The sequence below is a fragment of the Cicer arietinum genome, chromosome 5, assembly GCF_000331145.2.
Source record: "Cicer arietinum cultivar CDC Frontier isolate Library 1 chromosome 5, Cicar.CDCFrontier_v2.0, whole genome shotgun sequence".
NCBI classification, from domain to species: Eukaryota; Viridiplantae; Streptophyta; class Magnoliopsida; order Fabales; family Fabaceae; genus Cicer; species Cicer arietinum.
In genome coordinates, this window is record NC_021164.2 from 47393008 (window position 1) to 47402550 (window position 9543).

At 30.3% G+C, this 9543-nt stretch overlaps 1 long non-coding RNA gene across 1 annotated transcript; it reads right to left on the reverse strand.

The window, feature by feature from the left end:
- Positions 1-4871: 4871 nt before the first annotated feature.
- Positions 4872-6416, reverse strand: LOC140920578 (uncharacterized). Its single transcript, XR_012163290.1, has 2 exons — positions 5890-6416; positions 4872-5372 (listed from the first exon to the last, which is right to left on the reverse strand). It is a non-coding gene; the product is annotated as an uncharacterized lncRNA (long non-coding RNA).
- Positions 6417-9543: the final 3127 nt, after the last annotated feature.

Consider the following 9543-nt stretch of genomic DNA (forward strand, 5'->3'; position numbering starts at 1 on the left):
TCGTTTATGGCATAAACAAGGTTAATCTGTTTCCTTGAAAAAGATCAATCCTGGAAACAATATTCATCTTATACTCTCATATAGAATCAACAAAAGATCAATCCAAGTCACATTTGTTCCAGAATTTGAAGAATCAAAGGCATGCTTCAATAAAGACATATCACAAAGATCATTCTTCTTATAAAGCAAATGCAAGTACAAGACTACAAGTAGCAAAGTATACTACTGATTTCATCTATTCTAAAGCCTGCACAGATAACAGAAAAACATGTACTCAAGGCTGACATACTGACACAAATCACAGAGTACAAGGCTAGTTCATCACAAACCAAAAGATCAATCCTGGATCGATCTTTTGATGCAGCTGATCAATCTTGCTTTTGGCAGAATTTATCCAACAACTCTTTCATGACAGCTGGTCCCTTTCCAACGGCCACATGAGCTATCCTAAGCCTTCTTGGAGTCTATAAATGCAGCTGCAAGTTGAAGAACAAAATACAACAATCAGCACCAAGCAAAAGATCAATCTTTTCGATCATACTCAAGTGTCTCAAAGTCTTTCTTATAATTTGATGTTTTGTTTTAATCTCTGTTGTAATCATTTACAACTGAGGTCTATTTACAGAATATATTTCTCAAACAAGAGTTGAGTAAATATCCAGATTCTAAATAATCTCAAAATCCATCACTTTGTAACTCAAGGTTGTTTTGTCAAATCTTGAGTAAATTGCAAAAATCCTTTTATGTTTTGAAAGGTAACTTGTTAAAGCCTTTCCAAAACAGTAAGGTAGAAAGAAGAAATCCTTTCTAGATAGAAGGGTAGGAATTGTGTAAAGATCAAAGATTGATCTGTGATAAAAGTGTAATCACCAAGAACAATCTTTACTTTGAGCACATAGTGGAAATCTCACTCTTGTGAGGACTGCACGTAACCCGTGTTTGGGTGAACCAGGATAAAATATCTGTGTAATCTCTCTATCTCTATCCTTGTTTATTTTATGCTAAAACAAATCATATTTTGATAAAATTGATTTTACTGTTTTGAAGCAAACCAAGATTGATCTTTAACAAAACCAAGATCAATCTTCATCACTGCCAAGATCAATCTTGGGCTGAAATCTTATTTTTAAAACAGAATTTTTTAAAAAGGAACAATTATAATTCAAACCCCCTTCCTTATAATTGATATTTCTACTTCAGTCTGGCCCTGCGACCTCTCAAAGAAGTCGTATCCTGGCCCTGCGACCTCTCAAAGAAGTCGTATCCTAGCCCTGCGACCTCCTGAAGGGTTCACACTGTGGGGATGCGACCTCCCACGAGGCTGAATCTGAGGATCGCTTTATGGCCCTGCGATTTCCTATATAAACACCCCAAACCTACATCAACCAACATCATCAAACACACTTCCTCTATCTTAATCTAAAAATCACTATCTCCAACTTCTCAAACACACTTTCTCCGATTTCTCAAACACATTTTCTTCAACTTTACTCATGGAATTATCCAAAAATCATAGAGCTGAAAGTCGATACATTCAAGCATTTGTAAATATTTTATATTAATTTCTTATATATTATTAATTTATATATTATTAATTTTATATATTGTTAATTTTATATTTTATATTTTATATTAATGTCTTATATATAGAATATTTTATATATTATTAATTTATATATTGTTAATTTTATATTTTATATTAATGTCTTATATATAGAATATTTTATATATTATTAATTTTATATATTGTTAATTTTATATTTTATATTAATGTCTTATATATAGAATATTTTTTATATTATTAATTTATATATTGTTAATTTTATATTTTATATTATTAATTTCAGAATCCCTCGAAGGATAAACTAAAATGTCATGGTCATACCAATAAAAAACCGAACTAAGCCATATTACCATATTTGCAACAAGCTGGATTTGGTGAAGTGATCAAACTAGGAAACTACAAGATCGATGTTGGTTTGATTACTGTTATGGTTGAAAGGTGGAGACCAGAAACTCATACTTTTCATCTCCCGGTAGGTGAGTGCACAATAACTTTAGAAGACGTATACTATATTTTGGGATTAAATGTGTCTGGTATTCCTGTTAGCGGTTCAAATTTTGTGAACATTAAAGATGTTTGTCAAAAATATTTAGGAGTTATCCCACCTGAGGGAGCAACAAAAGGTAATTCTATTAAATTAAAATGGCTCAAAGATACTTTTGATAATGTCGGTGAAAACGCATCCGAATTAGAATAACAAGCATCATGTCGAGCCTATATATTACGTATGATTAAAGGATTGTTGATGCTAGAAAAATCCAATAATCGTGTACATTTAAAATATCTTTCACTCTTGGGCGATTTAAATAAAGCATCCCACTATAGTTGGAGTTCGGCAGTTTTAGCAACACTCTATAGAGAATTATGCCTTGCTACGAAACCCAACGTAATGTGGATGGGAGGATGTGCATTGTTGTTGCAAAACTGGGCATGGTATCGTTTGAGTTGTGTTGCTCCAGATCAACACTTGAGCTGCATGTCACTATCTGCACTGCTATCATATCGTCGAAAAACATCATGCATATAGATTCGCGCTTCAGTTCGGCTTTCATCAACCAATTCCGTAACCTCCAGAAGATATGACGCTCTACCATGAGATCGACATGAGACGTGGCATTGATGATAATTGGAGTGTGGTTTGGAAAGATGAGATTCAACATTGGAATGAACGTCAAAATTACATATTGCAAGGTCAGTACGTCGAAGATGTTTTACGCCACACTAACGAATATATGAATTGGTTCACGCATCACACTAAATTATACATATATCTGGAAAGATACATGCGCGATCCACGTTTGCAACCTTCAACATATCCTGATGTTCACTCTATGCCTCAATCAATCCCACAACAAAATATCATGCACCAAACACCGTCTTTATCATCACCACAACATTTTCATGAAGCTGCAGATATACCGACTCAATACTACGTTCCTTCAGTGCCAACAATACCCACTCCCATTAATCCGACCGAGAGCGGAATTTTCTATAATTTGTTTGGTACTCATTGCACAACTCTTGAGTCGGCTTATGCGGCTTTTGATTCTATGTATAATGTCGAAACTCAAAATTATACGGAAGCAGGTGGTAGTGGTTCTAATCCACAAACAGATTACAACGAGGATCAACCACAACAACCTCAAGTTGTTCAAAGGGCTAGACGAGTTCGACGACCGCATAGATGTGAAATTGGAGGTTATTATTTTAATTATTTATAACAATATTTTGTATTTTTTAATGTTATAATTATTTTTAAAATATTTAATAATAATAAATATAATATACCCAATAATAAATAACAAAATTCAACAACTAAAGAATATATAATATTCAAATACATTATTGAATATATTAAATAATAAAAGTATTTTTATTTTATTAATAGAATTTTCTTTTTATTATTATTATTAAAATTATTATTATTATTATTATTATTATTATTATTATTTTTATTAATATAATAATTATTAAAAGTTATATAATATTATTAACTTAATTATTTTTATTATTTATAATAATATTTTGTATTTTTTAATGTTATAATTATTTTTAAAATATTTAATAATAATAAATATAATAACAAAATTCAACGAAAAAAAAAATTAAGGCAAGTAGGAGGTCGCATCTCCAGGATGCGACCATCTAGTGAAGACCAAATTTTTTTCCTTCAGTGAGTCGCATCCCCAGGTTGCGACTTGCAACTGGGGCTAAAAAGTAGGACAATCTAGTATTTTATTTTGGAAGTAGGGCAACCTTGTATTAAAGATTTAAAAAGGGGATATTTATATAAAACACCCTTTGGAGTCATCACAAGACATAAATAGTGAAGTTGAAAATGTTGCTGAAAATGATGTTCCTTCATAAAATGATATTCCTGTAGACAATGAGGCATCTGACTACTTCAAGAAGGAATTTGGTGTGTAGATTAATGACACCAAATTATTCAGATAATTGAAAAGATGCAAGAGAAGTTGTGAAAGGAAGTTTTGGAGAGAAATATGGAATGGATTGGGACTATGCTCATGAATCTACAGTGTCCTCCACTGTTTTGAAGATTCGATGTATGCATGTAAGAGAGAGTTCAAGGCCTGTTGTAGAACATTTATTGGACTAGATGGTTGCCTCTTAAAGGGTTATTTTGGTGGTAGCTACTTTCTGCTGGATCAAATGCAAACAACCACAACTTTGTAGTTTCTTATGCCATTGTGGATGTTGAAATCAAAGATTATTGGAAGTGATTCCTTACACTTTTCCATGAAGGTTTGAGAGACTATAAACAACATGAATTTTATGTCGCATGCAGAAGGTACATACCTTATTTCTGCTATGATTTTTGTAATAACCCATGATATCATAATATTGACCAATTTAATACAAAATCGACCTAGTCAAATCAATCTCCAAAATTATGCTAGAAATCATTTTCGTTTTGTGAATTCTGTCATATTATTCAATACTTCTATAAAACATGATTAATCACTTTTTTTTATAAGCTAATCGATTAGATTTTAAGGTTCGTTTGATAGACATGATAGGATAGAGACATAATAAAATAAGGAGTATGATAGAGACATGATAGAATATTGACATGATAAATAGTTATCGTGTATGTGTTTGATGTGCACATGATAACATTTTATATATTTTTATTTATAAATAAATAAAAAATGCTAAAAAATTATAAATAATTTATGAAATAATTTTATATACTTTGAAAAATAAAAAAATGCTAAAAACATATATTATTAAAGTTTCCAATACATTGTATCAAATTTAAACTATCAACTACGTAGTAACAATAAAGTATCATAAAGAATAATATATTATCTTACATATTTCAAGAAACCATACAAAATAAACCAACAAAAATAAAATGTGATAAAGTTAGATAAGTAAAATCAAGTACAAAAATAGAACTAGTAGATCAACGACTTGACAAATGCAAGACGATCAACATCATTACAATATCAAAATATGTGCAAGCGATGTGATACAAATAATATTTTGTCTGTTGCAGCAAAACACTCTTAGCTGCATTTTCTTCAACTCCTTCATAATGTTTCTTGAATCATCAAATATATCTTTACCAACACCTAGATGATTTGCAGCTTCACCAAGAATTTTCCTCCAATTTTGCCTTCGTCGTTGTTAAAGTGTTTGCTTTGAACTGTCCATTATCACATCTTAGACCAATGTTCACAATATCAATTAGTATATAGAAGGGCTTCAACCTCATTTTCAGTCTATTTTTTACGATCTCTCTTCCTCTTGTTACTTGGTTGCGTGCTAAACTTAGATTTCATTCCTATTGTACAACCAAATTATAATAATATAGTATTTCAACCATTGAACATCAATAAAATAGAAAACAAATCACATATAGGATTAGAACATATATAACGAGCAAAAGTTTTAAAATATAAAATAAACCAGAAAGTCATTTGTTTCAAACCTCATAACACATAACGCAGATGACAGAGAGAAATAATTATTATTCTCCATCAATTTTTTTTGAAACATCAATCAAAGCTTATTATTAGTAACTATATAAAAAACAATTAACATAAAACTCAAACATCAAGATGATAAAGAAAAATGACAAATATAAAAAAAAAATATCTAAAATCCTCTAAATCAAAGTTTACTTATTCAACCTTTCAATATAAACACAATTACAAAATAATAATAGCTTTTATCCTCTTGTAAAATAAAATAAATCAGAAAAAAAAAACCAAAAACATCATGACAAATATTAAAAAAAGGAAATCAACCCAACGTCAACAATAATAAAATCAACTTAGACGATTTTAGATAAAAAAAACCTCCACCGGCGGTACCCGAACGTTACAACAATAATGAATCCATATTCGACCATTTCCATCATCAGACAGGTTAGGTAGCAGAATCGTCGGTTGGATATACACGGGTTGAAGTATTCAACAAAAGCATGGAAACAAGAGCTGAGGAAATACAACTTGATGTTGCAGAAAACTTTTCTTGGATCCAAACATTAACAAAGGAAGGATAAGTCTAACAAATGAAGAAGAAACGTTACAGAAGTGTCAAGTAAAGATAGCTTGCTGTTATGGTGCCTTCAACAAGAGAACAAATATGGAGAAAAAGTGTAAAGGAGATTTTTTACTGCATTTTTTGTGTGTGCTTATAGTGATTAGTGGAGTTGTCGTTGAGCTCTAGTACAATTTTTTTTACTTTTTATTAATTGCTATTAATATTATTTTGAATGTATAGTAGTAGCTACTACTAGGTAGTACTTGTTACGTGTCTATTTTGCGTATCAGGTTCATAGCTTGCTTGCATGAAAATAAACATTATTGCATGACAACTAACTATGTCACAACACTATATGATTATGTGAGCTAAATATGCCAAAATCTGAACGATTAAAGCTATGCGGATGTGCTCGATTACCGTTGAATTTAATTTTATAGATCAAATCCGACCATATCAAACCATCTTAACTCGTTTTATTTTTTTTATTTTTTTTTATTTTTATTTAATTTTTTTTTATTTTTATATTTGGTGTATTCGTCTCGTTCGTTACACTTAGAACTGTCAATTTGACAAACTCCTTAATTATTGGCCCCAGTCCACATGCTGGAGGGATAAAAAAAATTCATAATTTAAAAGACCCTAAAAAATTAAGCCCCAGCCCCCTAAAGTTTTGTGTGCTTAGTGGGCCTATAGCACACGTTTTAAAAAAAATCGATTTTTTTTATTTAAAATTTGACAATTTTTATTAATTTTTTTTTGATTTTTTCACCGATAAAAAAATTTTGATTTTTTTTCTCGAAATTTTCTTTGATTCAAGAAAAAAAATCGATTTTTTTTATTCGAGAAAAGAATCAATTTTTTTCGAGAATTTTTTATTTATTTTTCTCACAAAATTTTTTGAGAAAAAAATATTTTTCAAAAAAAATAAATTTCAAAAATCTTTTAAGAAAAAATTTTAATATTATCAAAATATTGGAGACCTATAAGTCCCCTGAGCCCCATAAAATAGTGGGCCGAAATTTTAAAAAAATTATTTTTATAGGAGGCTTAATATTAAAGAATTAATAGGAAACAAAATTAAGGGGCTCAGTAGTTAGAGACTTTTTTGACAGCTCTAATTACACCCATATGTATCTCAGATTTGTCGAGTTTTTAATAGGTCGACATTTCTTGCTCAACCTTAGTCAACATTATGATCCAAAATGAGTCTTGCTTAATTCTAGTCACGTGTAAGCCAACTCAATTTATAAGATGAGAGATTTGGAGAATATTAGTAGGATAATTTATTTCATCTTTACCTAAAACCCTTTTTGTATAAATAGGACACTATAATCACATTCTCTTTTTATCTACCACTAAACCATGCAACCATATATTAGTAACTTTTTAAAGTTCGAAAATCTGATTCCTTTACTTTCGCGAACAATTCCATTAATCAAGTGTGAGGGGTGTACTGTAACTCCTTAAGTCATTTATATAGAAAACAATTTAATATGCAAACAATATATAATATCAAAGGTGGAAGTGAAAGTTTTGGGCAAAGTCATTAAACAATTACTAAATTCTTGTTACAACTTTAAAGCATATGTTAGAAAAATAATAAACAATCTGGAGTGAGATTATATCTCAACGAGTCCCAAGAGAGACTTATGAAAATCATCAAGTAAAAATGACAAAAATTGCATAAAATTATGTCTCAAAAATTTATATCAAGTCTTTGGTTGTGAATAAAAATTAATGTAAGAGTTTTTTGAACTAATTAGAAGTAAAATACTTTCGCTTGTAATAATTATATCTTGATGAGTGAAGGCAAGGGTTCCTTGACAGGCACATGTGGTGTCATTGTTAAGAAGTTGAGTAGTATAGGTTGAGTGACAAATTGGAGATACTCTTAAGTGTATTCAGTGATTGAATAATGAGAAGTCCTTATAAGGTTAGAAGGGACCAAATGAAGCTTTCAGGTTGCCAGGGAACTAGAATAATTTGTTGCGTGCAAAAAGTTCACAATTCAAAAACATGCATAAATAACGTAGTTAAAAGAGTCCAACTTTAAAAATTGTCACATTAATTTGAGTTGGTCGACGAACATGTTGACGATCTATGAAAGGTAAACTACTATCTACTGCATTGACAACATGCAAGTAACTCTCTTTCTTCCTTGTTGGAGATTGTTTCATTTGTTGTCAACTAATCATCTACCCATACACATAGTGTGTAAGCAGACACAAGGAAATCAAATGAAGGTAAGTCACTATTCTCAAGATATAATCAAATTGAGTAAGGTAAATCAAATGCACAATCAATATAACAACATATGATACTTAACAACATCAACGAATGCACAATAACGCGACAAAAATCCTAATCATCAACTATTCTACATTGGATCCTTCTAAATCCAAGTTTAAATGGGTAGATAATCCATATACTACCCCACAAACAAGAGTTTCTAGTCTGTGTTATTCAATATTCAACAGAATGCCCTTGTGGTTCCCATTGTTATATAAGACCATCCTACTGATAACTTCCTCAAGGTCTCTTTGATCGCCAAGCTCCGATTTTATCACAACACAACCCCCAAAACATGCCATACTATATGAATGCAAAACACAACATGCAGAACATAACATCCATCATCAACAATCATTGTTCGACAACGCTCAATCCATATTTGTGACTAAGCGTACTACGTTAAATTAACGTGGATTAATCATAAGTCATTAATTGATTAATTCTTGACTTAGTATTTTCCTAACTATGATTCTTTACCTAATCAATTATCTATCTCTTACAAACCGATTATTGTTAACTCATTATATTTTTATGTCTCGGTCCCATCCTAATCGATGAAATAAGATTCATTTATCGATTATTGCATAACTTAGATGTTTTATAATTGTGGTATCATTATAATTGATTATCAAGTCCAACTAATTAGTTATTCTATCTTAGCTTCAACTAATTGATTATTCTTATGTTACTATATGATGAATCTTAATTAGTCTATACGATTTTGTACATACTAATCGATTAAACCCTAATTCTAACATATTAATATATCGAAAAACAAAACATAACACAATTTCATCAATACAAAGACATCCTAACATTAATCATTAACTCTTTTCATCATTAGCAAATCAAAAAACACGTCACAACATTTAGTAAGACACATATCATCATACATACTAATCACAACAAACATTAACCATCAAACATCACATTATTAATCTCTATAATTTAAATAATAGAAGACATGTCATAAGATATGGTCTAAAACAATTAAAACATAGTCTATTCCACAATCATCCTCTGCCCTCATAATGTTTCTAAACAATTCAACAATTAGTGCAATCCTATGGATCGTGAGACATTCCTATTTAATAAATCTACTCAAACTACTTGTTATACCAAGAGTCAAAATCCCCTATCGTACCTTAATTGATGCTCAATATAAAAATATT